Source organism: Perognathus longimembris, chromosome 25 (assembly GCF_023159225.1).
Source record: "Perognathus longimembris pacificus isolate PPM17 chromosome 25, ASM2315922v1, whole genome shotgun sequence".
NCBI lineage: Eukaryota > Metazoa > Chordata > Mammalia > Rodentia > Heteromyidae > Perognathus > Perognathus longimembris.
Genome location: NC_063185.1, coordinates 24,072,179 through 24,089,078, shown reverse-complemented (window position 1 = coordinate 24,089,078; position 16,900 = coordinate 24,072,179).

The window sequence follows — 16,900 nt, the reverse complement described above, 5'->3', positions numbered from 1 at the left end:
TTGTAGCAGGGGCTTGGGTTTGACTGAGAATAGTGAAAAGACAGGGTTCACAAGATGCCTTCCTCCCCCACAGCTGGAAACAGTGCCACCTGCCTGGTATCCCAAAGTAAGAGGTTAGGAGGAAGGAGGTTCCAGGCCAGACTGGGGGAAAAAATGTCCTGGAAGCCAGACGTGGAGTCGTCCCAGAAATCCCGGGAAGGCAGATGGTGGTCCGAGCTTGTCCCCAGGCAGGCGGCGAGGCCCTGTCTCCAAAGTAATTAAGGAAAAGCAGGGCTGGGGGCATGAAGTAGAAGGCCTGCCTAGCAAGCAAGCACAAGTCTCTGAGTTCAAGTTCCACTACCTCAAAGAAAAGACAGATGTAGGCCACAGCGAGCCTGCTTTCTGCAATGTTTCCCTTTTTGGCAGTTAATACTTAAGGCCTGCTCTGCAGTACCCATTGGATACGCCTTTTGTTTTTGGCATTCTGTGATGGGTAATTGGGGCGCTTTATCCAGGAAGGTGACCCAAGTATTCACTCTGGAATGAAACATAACTCGCGAGTTACCCGTTATAGGTCTCCCTATTCAAAATTGCTTCAAATTCATTTGACCTAACCATAGAGAGAGCTAGGGTAGAACCGGTCTTAGCGTCTCTCTGAGGGTGTGAAATTGGTGCACGCTTTTGCGCACGCATGCACAGGAATTCAATTGTGAGGTAGCAGCTGCCTTGATCGATGTTTAACTTGGTGTATTTTATTTTTTTGGGGGGGGGAACCACTGGGAGTCGTTACCCCCCCCCACCGCACACACCGGGAAAGTAGTGAGCCTTCTGCCAGCTCCCTGCGGGTCTCGCCACGGGCCTCCCACCTCTGGCCAGCAGGTGGCAGGCTTGGCACACATTTTCTCCGACGGGCGCCGGGTCCTGGAAGCACTGGCGGTTACTGAGCTGGCTGGTTTTCAGCCCATCCTCCGAATGCACGCATTCTTACAACACGCTCTGTATGTAGCGCAGTCATCTGAGGTCCTCATTCCGCCTCATCTGGACTCTTCCCCTCCCTCCTCTTCCCTGGTCTGCTTCTTCCAGCTTCCTGCAGAGGCCGGACAACCAAGAGTTAACAACACCATACACGGAAATACCAGCGGTGGTGAAAGCCAGGGTGCAGGTGCCGACTCGGCGGCCTCCTGCTGCGGTGGGGTTTAACGAGCCCGCTGACCTTTCCCAGCCCGTTTATCTACCTGCAGAATCGCACCTCGCCTTGTAGACGGCTGTGACTGAGAGGCGTGCGTGCGGGAAGCTCTTTTCACGGGCTGTGGCTGAGAGTTGACAGTTGGCGGTTGTTATCATCGAGCCTCCGCCCCCTTGGACCGCGCACGGGAGGCCGGGGCACCGTATGCCCTCGGCGGTTTCTGCCACCGAGCGTCATGGCTTCTGGGACGGGCCGAGGAGCTACAGTGAAGTTTGAGGCATGAATGAAAAAAGAGTGCATGCCCAGATGACTAATACCAGATGCAGTTCGTTGATTTCGGTCAGAATCTATAAACTCGTGGAGAGTGCAAAGTATTTTACTACTCGTAATCCCGAGTGAACAGCGCAGAAAACTTACTAGTTTATGTGAGGGAACAAACCTGGGGCCAGACACCAAATAAGCCTTACTGTCTTTAACATTCTCTGTAGTGTGTGTGTGTGTGTGTGTGTGTGTGTGTGTGTGTGTGTGTGTGTGTGTGTACTGGGGCTTGAACTCAGGGCTGTATACTCTTGCTTGGCTTTCTTGCTCAGGACTGGTGCTCTTCCACTTGAGCTATACCTTAACCTCTGACATTTTACTATTCAAGAGTCTCACAGTCTTTCCTGCCCAGGCTTGGCTTTGAACCTCTGTCCTCAGATCTCAGCCCCTTAAGTAGCTAGGATGACAGGCTGGAGCCACTGGCCCTTGGCACCCTCTGTAATTTTAATCTCTGGCCGCAAGGAGCATTTTAAATGCACAAGGGAAGTTGGTATGCAAAATCATTATGTGAAAGGGCCTACAACGTGATGTTCACTTTGTGGAATGGTCTTACACTTTGTGTACGATTTCTATGTGAAGTTCTCGTACAGGAAGAGCTGCCTGGACGAAGTTAAAGTTTTGAAACTCATCCTTTTATCATATTTTACCAGGTTGTGAGCTGGTTTATGCCACGCAGAAACATGTTGAACTATATTCATTTTCCCAACTAGAAAGTATGAGCAGATACTTTCTGGCATGCGTAAAGGTTCTTAGTTATAAAATGGTCAACTAAGCAACTATGAAGGGCAAAACATCAGTCTTGAGAAACCACTGGAGAAAGATCATGTTGCACCTAGGGGATAATTTTATGTTTCCAAAGTGTTCTGGGGCTGGGGATATGGCCTAGTGGCAAGAGTGCTTGCCTTGCATACATGAAGCCCTGGGTTCAATTCTCCAGCACCACATGTATAGAAAAGGCCAGAAGTGGTGCTGTGGCTCAAGTGGTAGAGTGCTAGCCTTGAGCAAAGAGAAGCCAGGGACAGTGCTCAGGCCCTGAGTCCAAGGCCCAGGACTGGCAACAAAAATTCAGTGTCTTCTCAGTGAGAAATGAGGCAGAGGATTGCGGGTGGGGTCCCCCTGGGCGGGCGGGTCCCTCCTTCCTGAGGTGATAAAACCTTGGGCAGCTCAGGACAAGGGGCACTTGTCCCTGTACAAGTCGCTCTTGGTGGCTCGTGCTTAACTCCCCAGTACCTGGCAGAAGGCCGGGACCTCCGTCCGCTCACCCAGCCTCTCCGTGCGGGGGCAGCGTGCGGCCGTTGTGAGCAATGGGCCTGCCTTGTGAAATGCTTCCCCAGGTGAGGCTCTGGAACTCGTCAGGTGTCCTCTCTGACAGTCCCGTTTCCGGCCCCGGCAGCTGGGGGAAAGCCCAGTTCCTTAATTCCTCCCACAGCTTGCTTATCTGGGAACTCAGATCCATGGGCTTCTGGCATGAATGTGAGGGTCCTTTTTTTTTTTTTTTTCAATCTTCTGGGGGTGAGTAAGCTTTTAAATATTGGAGGACACACTGTTCCAGGGACCAGCGTGTACTTTGCAAATTGTGAGGAAGGTCGGCATCTACAACTACGCGTGATGTGTGGGGGCCGGTTATATACTTCGCCCCCTTGTGCATCCGTGGGGCCGGCCTCACCCTCTCCCCCTTCAATGCCGGGGGGTCGTGCATGGAACAGTTTCTGTGTTGGAGCATGGAGAGAGAGAGAGAGAGAGAGAGAGAGAGGAGCAGTCAACCCAGCCCGACGGCATACTGCTACAGAGCAGAGTTGTAAAGCATTTCAATGTCTTCCCTTTTGTGAAGCCCAGGCCTTGGACCTGCTAGGTGAAAGCATAGGTCTCGGCCATCCCAGGGGACCATGCGGAGGTCACCACAGGCAGGAGAAGAAGGTTCATGAGGAGGTTTATAGTGGGGCCATAGTTCCCATGGGAGAGGGATAAGGTGGCGTCTGCACCTGATCCAGGTGGCAGCTTCTCCCTCTGGGGGTAAAGGGGAAGTAGGTAGGTAGGGAGTAGGGGTGGCTCCTTAGGGATGGGTGGATCTGGGGGCTAGTGGGTGGAGCTGAGGCCCTGAGGCTCGGGAAATGCTAACATTCCCCCATTATTGTTTATTGATGACAGAGGAGGGGTACCAGGCCGGGAGTACGGGCGGAGGTTGTGATACCTATGCTTTCACTAGGCAAGACCTCCTACCGCTGTCATATCCCCAGCCTTTAGGGTTCTGTGCACAAGCGGTGCACGCCAGAGTATAGAAGCTGACATTGGAAATCCATAAGCCGGCAGCGTGGCCCCTCACCGCCACTGGCAAGTGCTTGTGCGCTGTGCACAATTGTGTGTGGTGTGCTGTGCACCAGCGTCACCGCCAAGCGGATAACGCACTGGGTCCTGAGGGTGGGCGGAGTGTCACTGGGTGGCGGAGATTTCTGGGCTCCCGTGCTAGCGTTCAGAACCTCTGTGTCTGTGGCACGCACGTGGCGGTGCGCGCTGCGTGTTCCGGGGTTCGAGGGAGGCGATTCCATGTCCCCCCAAGAGTCCACCACTCAGAGGCAGTCTCAAGCATACTGGGGTTATGGGGGAAGCAAAAGGCGAACTGACCGGCCAGGGCCGCAGCGCAGACTCGGGCGCTGCCACCGTGACCCCGAGCAGGCCTCAAATTGGGGCTTATAAAGGTGAAAGCGCAGCACAGGTGTAGGGGGTTGACGCAGGGGGCGGAGCCAGCAACAGGCTAGTTAAACAAGCCATTTACAGAAGCAGAATCTGGGGGTCAGGTTGACTTAATCTACTCAGCCTCCACGCCGACGCAGAACACGGGTTTTCAAAGACTGGCTCGTTTCTTCGTAGCTCAGCTTCCGTTTCCGCCCGGCAGTTCCGGGGGGGCGGTGTCCGCGCCTCGCTGTTCGGAGGGGCACCGGGAGCCGTGTGCCCGGCCCCCCACGCCACGTCTGCCCGGCACCCGCTCAATCCGGCTGCGGGCTGGCGCCTCGTCCTCAGGTGAATCCCGTGTGCTGCGCGGCGTGGGGCGCGACCTTCAGTCCATCGGGCGTTCGTCCTCTCCCGGCTTCTTGCCGTCCGGAGCTCGGGGGTTCGGCAGGACGCCTCTCTGGATCCCAGCAGCAGCGGCAGAAAATCACAGTCGGTTCATTGGGTCTGGGGCATCAGAAACGCGCCCCCATGAGCGGCCTGGGGTGGACAGCCACGGGGACCGCCAGCGTGAAGAGAAGGTAGCGAGCCGTCAGTCCCGCCGCGGGCTTGTTTACACGCCTACTCGCTTGTTTATACGCTGTTACACACCTACTCGCTAGCGTGGCCCAGTGGGTGGTGTCTTGCGTCCTCTGGGCTTCGAGCTTCAACCCCGTCCCTGCATCTGTTGGTAGTCGGTTGCCGGGTAAAAGGCAGGGTGCTCGGGTTCGTTTGCTCTCAGCTGAAAGGCGCCCTGTTTTGTTTGTGGTGCCAGTGATGAAGCCCAGGGTCTGGGGTGCACCGGGCGAGGCCCTCTGCCCGTTTGTTTGCTCTTCTCACTGAGGAGCGGGGGCCTCGCTGCTGTGGCTCCAGCTTCCAAAGTGGCAGCCCCAAGATGGATGAAGTTTAAACTGCAGGTATGTCAGTGCGACGTTCAGGCTATCTGAACGTATCTGAAATGTAAGTTCCGGCGGCGTTCGGGGTTCCTGGGCGGCTCCGGTGGGAGGGCGCGTCCTGGGCAGGTCAGAAGCCGCGCTGGGTGGGCGCCCGCCTCCGGGCTCGCTCCTCTGCCCGCCGCGGTGGCGGGGGGTGAAAGGGAAGACGCGTAGGTCTGTGCGGGAGAGCGTGGTGAGCCTCCGTGAAACCCGAGGCTCAAACCCCGACGCACAAAAATAAACACAAAGTAAAAGACGGCCTCGGTGATGGGGGAAATGACGCTCACCACCGCCCGGGGCGAGGTGTCCGGCCATCTCCCCCGGGCAGGGCCGGCTCCGCGGGAAGCGCAGGAGAGCGGGGCATCGGCGTGCCAGTGGCCGGGGGGAGGAAGGAGGTGAGGGCTGGGGTTCTGGGGGGCCGGGGGCCGTGCTCGGCTTCGTGTGTGCCGTCGCGTCCTCGTCTGCCCTGACCGGTGGCGTCTGCGGCCTTGGCTGGCCTTGGACAGCTCCCGGGTGGACGTGTCTCACGGCTGCACGACTCAGAGCTGATGGGACCCCCCCCCCCCCACGGTGGGGGCGTGGGGGGCTCTCCCAGCAGTCTGGATGCCTCTTGGCCTCGGAGTCAAAGGGCCATTCCCGTCACCTCTGGGTCTCCCCCCCACACACACACACTCACCCCACGTCACCTCCATCAATGCTGCTCGGGGTGGGCACATCTCCTGGCCAACAGCAGGCTCTCCAGAAAGGGGAAAGGGAGTGTGAGTTCAAGACAATTCCCGGGAAGCACGTGCCGCCATGATTTTTACCAGATCGGAGCCTGACAATTCGGTGAACAGCTCTCGGGCTCCCCCTCCCCGCCCCCCCCGGCTCCCCCCACCCCCTGGCCGCCCCTGGCCGCCCCTTGGAGCAGGAGACGAGCAAGCGGCCATCGCCAGCTTCCCCCTCGTGGGCTGGGGCTTACGGATGGAAAGAGGGGGCCGGTGAAACTCGTTATTAACCTGTAACCTGGGCCCCCCGAGCTGCTTTAGATGTTTGGCTGTTCAGCTCTAGATGTCTCCGAGAGGAACGTGGACTGGCAGAGAGGAGAAGAGCCGGGGGTGGGGGGGGGTCTGGGGACTGTGGAGTACGTGGCACCCTGCAGAGCCCACGTGGCCGTTGTGTTCACTGAACAGAGGGAGGCGTCTCGTGAGGTCCCTCGCTGGTGGAAGTCTCTCAGCTGTGCTCCGGGCTGCGGCAGGAGCAGGGGCCAGAGGCCTTGGGGCGACCGCTCAGCGGGAGCTCGGGTGGAGTTTAAATCTGAGGTTCCTTCAGACCCTGGGGTGCCTGTCGCCCCTTCTCCAGACTGGCTACGACTCCGCCTTTCAGCAGTGCGTCTGCGGAGCCTGTGTTACAGGCTGCAGACGTGTGCACGTTACCAGCCCACAGTTGTGGTGTTCCGGCCCATGGTCTGGGTCTATATATTTGAGCGTGAATCAGAAACTTGGGAAACACACACACACACACGTTTTGAAAAATCAAGAGACGTCCTTATCGTCAGCCCGCACGCCTCGTGTAAGTCGTTCAGTGATCTTTGTATTGTGCCGGGCACCGTTTTCCAGTTCACCCGGTGGTCACTGTGTCTCTGGCCTGGCCCACTCAGGAAGAGCGTGAGACACCCGGGCCGTGGGCATGGCTGCGTGCGTGTTGCTGTGAATTCCCCCTCTGTGCTGGGAAGCAGGTCAATCCCACGACCCCGCTGCATTGCCGCCCCCCCCGCCCAGAGCCGCCGGTGGCCGGTGGTCTTTGGATGCAAGTGGGGCCCTCGCGTTGCGTGTGGAGCTCCAGCCCCCCGCACCGTGGCTCTGAGCCCCCGGCACCCTGCCTGGTCTCCGCGGTCGATGAAGTGTGGTGGGACTGTACTGCGGCAGGCTTATTTCCGCGTGGGGTCTTGCTTTCTGGTGGCACCTTCGCACGGTACACGTCATTTACATGAAAGCGGTACCATCGCCCTAACCCTGTATGCTTTTAGAATTATTTGTGATGAAATGGAAAACAAGATGAGAACGGCGAGTTCCTCTGTGAAGCGAAAAGACCTCCCAGCGTCAGGAAGAGCTGGCCTGGCTGGGCCCCCCCCCCCCGACGACGCGGGGTGGCTTTCCCCTCCGTATCGGGGCGCCCGGGCCCTCCACGCTGAACCCACACCGTTTTCACAATGGTTAGAATGTTTACGCCGCCCTGGGGGCTGATAAAGCCAGGAAGCGTGGACGCGAGACGGACGGGCCCCGGCGGCCCCCCTCCGACCCCGAGGGGAACAGGAACAGCGTTTCCTGCCGCTCAGCTCTGCGCTCAGCTCTGCGCGCGCGCGGAGGCCCTGACACTTTCCCACAGTGGAAGAAAAATGTGTGGCGTCCGCGACCGCAGGGGCCGGAGCCCAGCGTGGCGGCCCACCTCCCTCCGCTTCCTGCGGCCTGGCCCTCTCCTCACCCCCCCCCACGGGGGGGGGGCCTGGCTTCTCCACACCCTGGCAAGGACGCCCATCTCCCCCCCCCCCCCCGTACTGGAAGCTAAGGGACTTCAGTCTGTGCGTTACCTCGATCCAGTGCTAGAGAGCAGCCCGGAACGTTGCCCCCCCCACCCCCCCCATCCCCCCCGCCCTCCCCCCCACCCCCATCCCCCCGCCCTCCCCCCCACCCCCTCCCCACCCCCCCGCGCCGGCAGCAGCTGCACCGCTCCTTGTTTCCAGGGGAAGCGTTTACTTGGTGGGAGAGAAACGACTTCTTTATAAGAAACGTGCCTCTGTGTCTCCTGTTTCTGGGAAACCTGATACACACAAGCACCTCCACGTCTTCGAGGTCAAGTTCCAACTGTTTTTTAAATTAAATATTTGACTGTTTTATGTATCATGGTAATGCATCGAGTTGTAGAGCCCGGGTGGTTCGGGAGTTTGTGGGAATGTGCTTCTGTCTTATCTCTGCCTCTCTTTTGTCTTCTCCCTCTAAACAATATTTTAACATCATACACAAAACACGGCTATTCTAGTTCTGCTTGGTCATGCTTCTCATAACTGTGGATTCTTTTTCTTGGTGTATGTGCCAGTACCGGGGGTTGCACGCGGGGCCTGGTGCTCTTTCTGGACTCTTTCGACCTGGGCTGGTGTTTTGTCACCGGCCCCACAGGCCCGCTTCCGGCACTTGGATGGAGAAAAGAGGCATGGAGATTTTTTCTGCCTGGGCTGGCTTCGAACCTTGATTCTCAGATCTCAGCCTCCCGAGTAGCTGGGATTAATGATCTGCGCCACCGGCGCTCAGCCTTATCATTTTGAATTCTTAGGGCGGGGAAACGCCAGAAAAGAATGTGTCCCTCAGGGTCGGTGCACGAGTCAGTGGGTGAAGTCCTTTAGTGTCCTCCCTCTAAACCCAGGGTGCCGAGGGGGGGGGGGGCGGAGCCAGGCAGGAGGGGAGAGCTGGGGTTCTGTGGGTAAAGAAGGCTTTGCCTCCTTACAGCCCCTCCGCTGTGGGAGGGACGCAGCCTGCAGAGAAGGAGTAGCAATCCTAACGAAATCTATGTAGCGTGTGTGTGTGTGTGTGTGTGTGTGTGTGTGTGTGTGTATTTCTAATTCAGCCAGACGTCAGCCTTACACTGGTCCTGTCGGGGTAGAGGCCTTCCTTCCAACCTGACTTGGTGGGTACTCGTTTTTGGTCCCATGGCCCTGGGGTGCGGGGTCCCCCACCCCCACCCCGGCTGCTGTGCTGGTGCCTAGAAAGCCCCTGGCTGCGCAGATTCCACGGCCCCCACCCCGGGCGGGCACCGCTCCCCGCCCCCCATCTTCTGGGAGGAGGAAGTGATGTTTGCACCGGCAGCAGCGACCCGGTGAACCCCGAGGCTGCAGGCAAGGTAAGGGGGAGATCACGGGACGAGCCGGCCTTGACCCGGGGGAGCCGCGGAGCCCAGCCCGCCGCTGCCCGCCTCGGGGCCTCTTGCTGTGTGGGGAGGAACGAAGCCTCGTCGGGGTAGACCTCCAGCCAGCCTTCCCGCCCAGCAGCCAGCGCCGGGGCTCGCGGGACCTCAGAGGAGAGTCCCCCTCCTCACGCTTTCACCAAGGTTTCGTGCCACGGCCCGCAAAGGAACGTGGCCGGAATCGCTTTTCTAGCCCCCCAAAGGTCTGAAACTAGAACCTAGAGCCTTTGTCTGGCCAAATTTGCTCTCTTTACACAACAAGAATGGAGGTTCAGGGAGCAGGTATGAGTGGCCATCTTCCCTTAGGGCCACGCGTGGGTCATCTCCAGATAGTCACAAGCCGCGAGGCCAAGGACAGAATTAGAGACAGCTGGCAAAACCAGGTCCTCCCTGCCCGGGGCTGTGGGACCCTCCAGGCAGGTAAATCCACAGCAGAGAAAGCCGCAGGACTGCGTGGGGGGGGGGTTGGGGGGAGGACCGGGGGGACGGGGGGGACGGGGGGGCACGGAGACGGGGCTCGTCTTCAGCACTGGGGGAGCCGTCTTGGTGGGTGAGGTGGGCCCCGGGGCAGCCAGCCCAGCAACCTCCTCCTCCTCACCCCCACCTCAGAGGCCAGCGTGGGCCCGGCGGGCCCCTCTTGCGTGGCGTCTCACGCCGCTTGTGGCTCACGGGTCCGGATGGGCCACTTACTATTCCAAGGAGAGCCCCAGTGATCCGAGAGTGCTTGAGGAGGAGACTGAGGGAGGAAGGGGGCAGGCGCGGGGCGGCACCTCGGGGCGCCTCTCGGGGGGGGGGGGGGTATGTGAGTTCCAGCCACCACACGGGGTGCTGAGGCGGCCATTGTCCTCGGGAGTCCTGGGTGCTGTCCTGTCCTCACGGTCCAGTCTGCCTTAGAGAAGTCCCTGAAGACAACGCTCCTCCCTCCCTCCCCCCCCACCTTCCCTCAGCCCCCCTCCTCTCCCACCTCCCTTCCCGGCTACCGTGCTATCGCGGTGTGTGGGAGGAGGAGGGAGGAAGATCGCGGGGTCAGCCCTGTGGTGACGTTTGCCAGCCCCGGGTGAGGAGGTGAACCGTTGGTGCGCGGACCTGCGCGGCCCAGAGCCTGGGCCTCGGCCTCGAAGCCGCGCCCTTGACCCTGCTCCCCCACGGCGCGGGGGCTGGAAGACGAGCCCTGCGTGCCCACCGGCGCCCATCACGTTCTGCCCTTGGCCGATTTTCTGCACGACGAGCCCATTTGCTGTGGAGAGGCTTGGGTGACAAAGCCAGCAACTTGGCGAGGGTTTGCTCAGGGCCCCGGGGGCTGTGCTAGACAGACTGAACTTGACATCGGGGAGGTTGTTGTGTAAATAGTTCCCCGGCCGAAAGGCAGAGAGTAATTATTCCTGCTCAAATAATAGCGTAAACAGTTGAGCTCATAATCTGGGGTGTGTACCACCCACTCTCGTAGCATGGGGCGCTGCAGAGATGTGGGGAGAGAGGAAAGCCTACACAAAAGAAAACCATCCTCTCTGAAAGGCGAGTTAGTAACTTGGACAGCGAAAACCGTCTCCTTTGGAAGACAAGTTACCAACTGGGGAAAACGTGTGACGTCTTCCTACGTCAAAGGACTTGTGTCAGAGATCGCTCAGGGCGCGGGAGCAAGAAGGCAAACAGCTCAGCTCGGAGTGAGCAGGAGACGCCAGCAGCTGCGCTGAGTCAGCACAGAAGCAGGTGCGGAGCGGCTCGGCAGCGCCGGTGGCGGAGCCCACGCCCACGAGAAACACGCCTCGCCCGAGGGCGCCGAAGCTGCGAGGACTGCGGGCGCCGAAAGAGCGCGACCATCTGTCTGCCTGCAGGAAGAGGGAGAGCGGCCACGCGGAGACGAGATTCCCAGACGGCCTGAAAAGTTAAACGCACGCACGCACGCGCACACGCACGCACACACACACATGCACACACGCATGCACACACACGCACGCACACACATGCACACACGCATGCACACGCACGCACACACACACATGCACACACGCATGCACACACACGTTAAACACACGCATGCACGCACACACACACACACACGCACACATGCCAGCTCCCAAAGCAAATGTAGTGGTTTGAGCCTCCTCTTCTGCTCTGCACGTTTATGTATTATTTAACACTCTGCTCCTTGCTGTTTATAGGATCCCCGGGAGCCGATCACATCTCCAGATGCGTCGCTCCGTGACGGAGCCGCGAGCCGCTGGGTGTCGCTCTCCGGCCGCTGGCTGTGGCGGTGACTCTCAGGGCCCGGCTGGGATGGGGTGGTGGGGTCCGGCGTGTGTGTGCGGGGGGGGGGGGGTGGGGGTGGGGACATTTGCACACGCGCAGAGTCAGTGGACGACGGCAGGCTGGGCCCGAGGTGGCCGTGTGTGTTCTCTCTCTGCTCCGCGCTCAGCGTCAGGCGGGGTTCATAACCGGAGGCCCCCCAGCAACGCCCCCCCTCCTCTCCCGAGTCCCCGCTGACCCCACCCCGCAGGCCCCTGGGCCGTGGGTGGCAGGAAGACAGGCTGGTTTGCTGGCACCCCAGAGGCTGGCGGGAGGTGTCCGTGGGGCGGCGCTCTGGCGAGCACACTCTTGTTCAACCCTGTTGACGCGGGGCAGCTGTGGGACGGCACTGGAGAGGAGGTGAGAAATCCAGATCTTCAGGTCGAGATCCTGGCACCCGAGTGTGGACAGCTCCCTTGAGCTCCCGGGAGACCGTTCCGAACGCCCGCTGCGCCGCCTCCCGCGTGCATGACCCTGGGAGAAGGGGCGGCGGCGGCGGAGGGCGGCAGGGAGACCCAGACGCCCGCAGTGCCGGCCGCGCCGACCGGGAAACAGGTGCGCTCTGTCCCCGCCACACTCGCAGGACGCCAGGGGTCGGCAGGGCCGCCTTGCGGAAGGGGGGTCACGGTTTTCCCACAAGGGGTCGGCAGGGCCGCCTTGCAGGGGGGGTCACGGTTCTCCCCCGTAGCCATAGGAAAACATTGCCCAACCACGAAACCAGAACTCACCGCCGAGCCAGGCCGGGGGGCGGGGGGGGGGGAATCAGAGAGCCTGGCAGGTTCCTGTCATCCTCCCCGCCTCTCCCTCCCCCTTCCTCCTCTTCCTCCCCCTCCTCCCCTTTCCTCCCCTTCCTCCTCCTCCCCTTTCCTCCCCTCCTCCCCTTCCTCCCCTCCTCTCCCTCCTCTCCCTCCTCCCCCTTCCTCCTCCTCTCCCTCCTCTCCCTCCTCCCCCTTCCTCCTCTCCCTCCTCCCTCTTCCTCCTCCTCTCCCTCCTCCCCTTTCCTCCCTCCTCCCCTTCCTCCCCTCCTCTCCCTCCTCTCCCTCCTCCTCTTCCTCCTCTTCCTCCTCCTCTCCCTCCTCTCCCTCCTCTCCCTCCTCCCCCTTCCTCCTCCTCTCCCTCCTCTCCCTCCTCCCCCTTCCTCCTCTCCCTCCTCCCCCTTCCTCCTCCTCTCCCTCCTCCCCTTTCCTCCCCTCCTCCCCCTTCCTCCCCTCCTCTCCCTCCTCTCCCCCTCTTCCTCCTCCTCTCCCTCCTCCCCTTCCTCCTCCTCTCCCTCCTCCCCCTTCCTCCTCCTCTCCCTCCCTCCCCTTCCTCCTCTTCCTCCTCCTCCTCTCCCTCCCTCCCCTTCCTCCCCTCCCTCCCCTCCCTCCTCTCCCTCCTCCTCAACTCTCCCTCCACCACTGCCTGCACATGAAAAGGAAGAGACATAGTCAGGGAAATGGGAGTTGTGCCTTTAAAGCCATCCGTTCATTTCCAGACTCCAACTGGGCCGACACCCAGACCCGTCCCCTGGAGACCCGGGTCGCCCCCTCGGGTGTGCGGCCGACACCCAGACCCGTCCCCTGGAGACGCGGGTCGCCCCCTCGGGTGTGCAGCCGACACCCAGACCCGTCCCCTGGAGACGCGGGTCGCCCCCTCGGGTGTGCAGCCGCTGCTGTGTTTCTGTGAACGCGTCCTCAGATCAGTTTTTAGGTTAGGTGCAGCATTATCTTTTATTTCAAGGCTGAAATGTTGTCAGGAACAGAACACCCCACGGGCACCTCCCAGGCCTCCCGCAAGGACGCCGCTTTCACGGCACGTGAGCCACGGCGCAGGCGCTTTGATGGCCTTGGTGGCGGGCACGCGGGCCGGCGTCTGGGCCACGGGTCAGCCAGGCCCGTGGCTCAGACGCCGCCCCCGCTGCGTCAGAAGGACGGGAGCGGCCTGCGGGCCCCGGCCCCCGCGCGCCGAAGCCCACGCGGAACGCGGGGACGCCACGCACGCTCGGGTCTGACCTCACACTCTCCTCCCGCCAGGCTTTCTGTTTGGTCTGTCGTGGGGCTTGAACTCAGGACATGGGCCCTGTCCCTCAGCTCTTCTTGCTCAAGTCCAGCATTCTACCACGTTGAGCCGCAGCGCCACTTCCAGTTTTCTGGTGGTTCACTGGCGGTCTGAGTCTCGTGGACTTTCTTTCTTGCCCGGGCTGGCTTTGAACCGCGATCCTCAGAGCTCAGGCTCCTGAGTAGCTGGGACGAGAGGGGTGACTCACTGGCGCCCCGCTTTCCTTTTGCGTCTGTTAAGACCGTCTCCTTGCCTTTCGTCCCTCCCCTTCCCTACTTGGTTAACAGCTGCAGATGTTTTCCTGGGGATTCCGCAGATGTGCGGAGTAGAGGTTCACCCGCATCCCGCTGCGGAGACCCCGAGCCCCGGCTCTCCCAGCCGGCCTGCTCCCGGTCCTTCCTCTCTCGGGGCTCCGCCGATGCTTGCCCCGCCCCGCGAGCAACGGGGCTGCCCCTGGCCGAGGCCCCGGTACACCTCACAACCAAGTCGCTGCTGTGCTGGGCGGTGTGGGGGGGGCGGGCGTTCTGAAGGGGTTCCTCGGGACAACAGGGAGAATAACCAGGTGTGCGGTGTTTTCTTTTGCCGGGAGACCCTGTGTGTCCAGATCTCAACACGCGGCTTACAGTCCACCTTCCGTGTTTCCTAACTCCTCTCCTAGGATCGCAGTTGGCCTGAGACATCTGGCAAACCTCCCCGAGTCGCAGCCGGGGGTTGTTTCTGGGGCACGGCCTGCCCCTGCTCTTCCTTGGATGGTTTGGCTACTCAGAAGTGGCGGTTTAGGCCCGATGCCTGTGTATCACCAGGACAACCCTGTCTTGAATGCAAAGCCTGGAAATGCCCCCATCGGAGCTCTGTTCAAGGGGCGGCGGGCAGGGCTCCGCGGGGTGCGCCCGCGCTCTCCTCGTCTGGTCAAGGTCGACCTCACCGGGTGGATTTGCTAACTGTACGTGCAAGGCGGGTGCTGGAGCAGAGAATCTCGGCCAGGGATTCCTTGGCTTGCTCGGCTGAGGCCTTGAACCGCTGTCTCGTCGGCCCGGCCCGGCCCGGCCCAGGGCAGGCCGTGGTGGAAGGACTGGGGCTCGGCAGCTCACCCACCAACACGCCGGAGCCCAGGCACCCCGCACCGACCAAGTTTGGGCCTCCGAGAGACCAGGCATTCTTGCTGTCTTTGTCCGGTGGACTTGTCGTTGGGCAGATCACGAAGGCAAAATCATGGCTGACCCACCGTTCCCAGGAAAGTTTGGCTCTAATCTTTATTCTGAGTACTGGAATTTATAGACTTGTCTTAACTTAATTCATCACTAGTAGTTTATTGCGGCCAGTCTTCGTGAAATGTACATTTATGTCATTTATTTGCCTACCAGAGATAAGAGCTCAGCCCCAACCGGATTAAATATAGAAAGGAATTTGCTGGCTCTTATAAACCAGGCAATCCCGGAGGACGGCGGCCAGGCTCGGCTTTTCTCCCTACGTTTCCCAGCCTCTCGGCCTCGGGGGTTTCTCCACCTGAGTTGGGGTGCGGGAGAGGGAACACTTCTGTCCCCGCGTTTCCAGGAAAGGTCTGAGTCTGGGTCTTGATGTAATGACGGGAATCAAGGTTGTGGCTAGCCAGCTCTCGCGCAGACGCCCCATTCCTGATTTCGGGGTGGAGACGCCGCCGCTGGAAGCAGGGGGGGGTTGGGAATGGGAGGAATCGGGGCGTGGCTGCCGTGGCAGAGATAGAAGATCCCAACCGCAGAGCCGGGCGGCGTGAGAGCCTCGTAGACGGAGCGCGTGGGTCCCGGGCCTCGGGGCCCTCTCGCCGCTAGGGGGTTGGGCTGCGTTCGGATCTGGCGGCAGCGGAGGGCGCGTCTCCCCCGGGAGCTGAGGGAACACGCGTCATCAGGGCAGGCCACGCCGTCGGCCGGGCAGAGCCACCTCTCCGCTGACTGGCTTCCTGTCTTCCACCCCAGCCCCACCCGCCACCTGCAACAGGGAGGAGCCTGAGGGGAGGCTCTGGGCAGGGTGGGAAGCTCTCCCTCCTCTTCTGTGACACCCCGGCCCCCTCTCGGCGTGGGGAGACCCAGCTGTCTTCTCCAGTGATCCTCGCGCCGTTCTGGAGGCTGTGTGGAAGCATCCTCGCCAGCCGGGCTTCTGTGTGGGCCTCTGGTCCCTTCAGACGTCCTCCTGTTGGTACACCATCTCTGTGGGTTCGAGCCCAGCTTGCGTGAGTCCCTCCTTGCATTGGAGGTCAAGCCCCTGTACTGTGCTTCTATAGTTTAACCTCTCCTTGGAGATGTTGTCGAAGGCAAGCATGGAGGTAGCGAGGCCTCTGGCTAACCTTCTGTCTCGGTATTTTCATACATAAACCTCATTACATGTTGCCAACACGGCTTTTGAGAACATTTACTAGGATATCGCCGCCTTTAAGTCCTAGGGTTCACTGCCTAAAGAACAAGCAGTGAAGAAATCCAAAGTCCATTCTGTAGCTGGTGGCTTTTCCCATACAGCCTTCAGAGAGCAAAACCACCGGGTCTTCAGACCGGGCGGCGGCCATTGCCCCTGCTGATGGCTCGTCTGGGCTGTGACCCCAGCGGAACGGATTCCCCAGGCTTGAAGCCGCGGGGAAAACAGCAACGCTGCCTCCACGCGCGAGCCAAACCGCGGAAATCCCACCGGCCTTGGACTCCTCGGGCCTGCACTCCAGTTCTCATCCTGACTCAGGCTGTGGGGCCCTGCACGGGCTCCCTCCTTCGCGATTCCCCCGGGGGGGGCGCAGGGCAGCCCTCTAGGTCGCGGTCCCCTTCCCCTCCCTCCCTCTACCGCTCCACGGTTAGAAAGTGATCCGTCTCTGAGGACTGGAGGATGTCAGTCACGGCCACGGCTGGGGGGAGAGGGAGTCGGGGCCGGGCCCGTGGGGGACGCGGAGGTTTGACTGCTTGTCTAGACAGACGGCCTTGCTGTGTAAACGTGGCTGCACATCTGTTAGCCATCCGGGATGCTCCCGACGCAGAGCCAGCCGCAGATGGTCACCTGGGGGCCGGCCACCAAAGGCGGGGTGAGGGGTGGCCACCCCGGGCCGCTGGTGGAGGAGACGTTTCTGGAATCCAGACCCTAGTGGGTGACGGGGACCCGGCCCATCTGCCAGGACTGGAATGCAGTCTCCCTCTCGCTGGGGCTGGGGAGAGGGCGGGACCCCGGCCCGCATCACCGACTGTTTAGTCTAGGTACGAGAAGATGGCGAAGCACGCGATTGAAGCAGGAAAACACAGGCCGTCCTGGGGGCCTCGTCAGGTGCTCGGCTCCGCGCGCCTCGGGCTTATGCCCACACGAGCCGGCATTTCCTCAGACAGGGTGGTCCTCTCCCTCAAGGTCTGGGGGTGTCTAGAGTAAAAGCAAGAAAGGAAATTGAAAACCAGTCAGGAGAAGTCAAAGCAATCAAGTCAAAGGCCATCCATCGGATCACGCAGCTCGGCTTGCAGGCGCGAGCCGCGGGCGCCTGGAGCCTGGCTGAGCGGAGGTGCCCACGGTGCTCCCG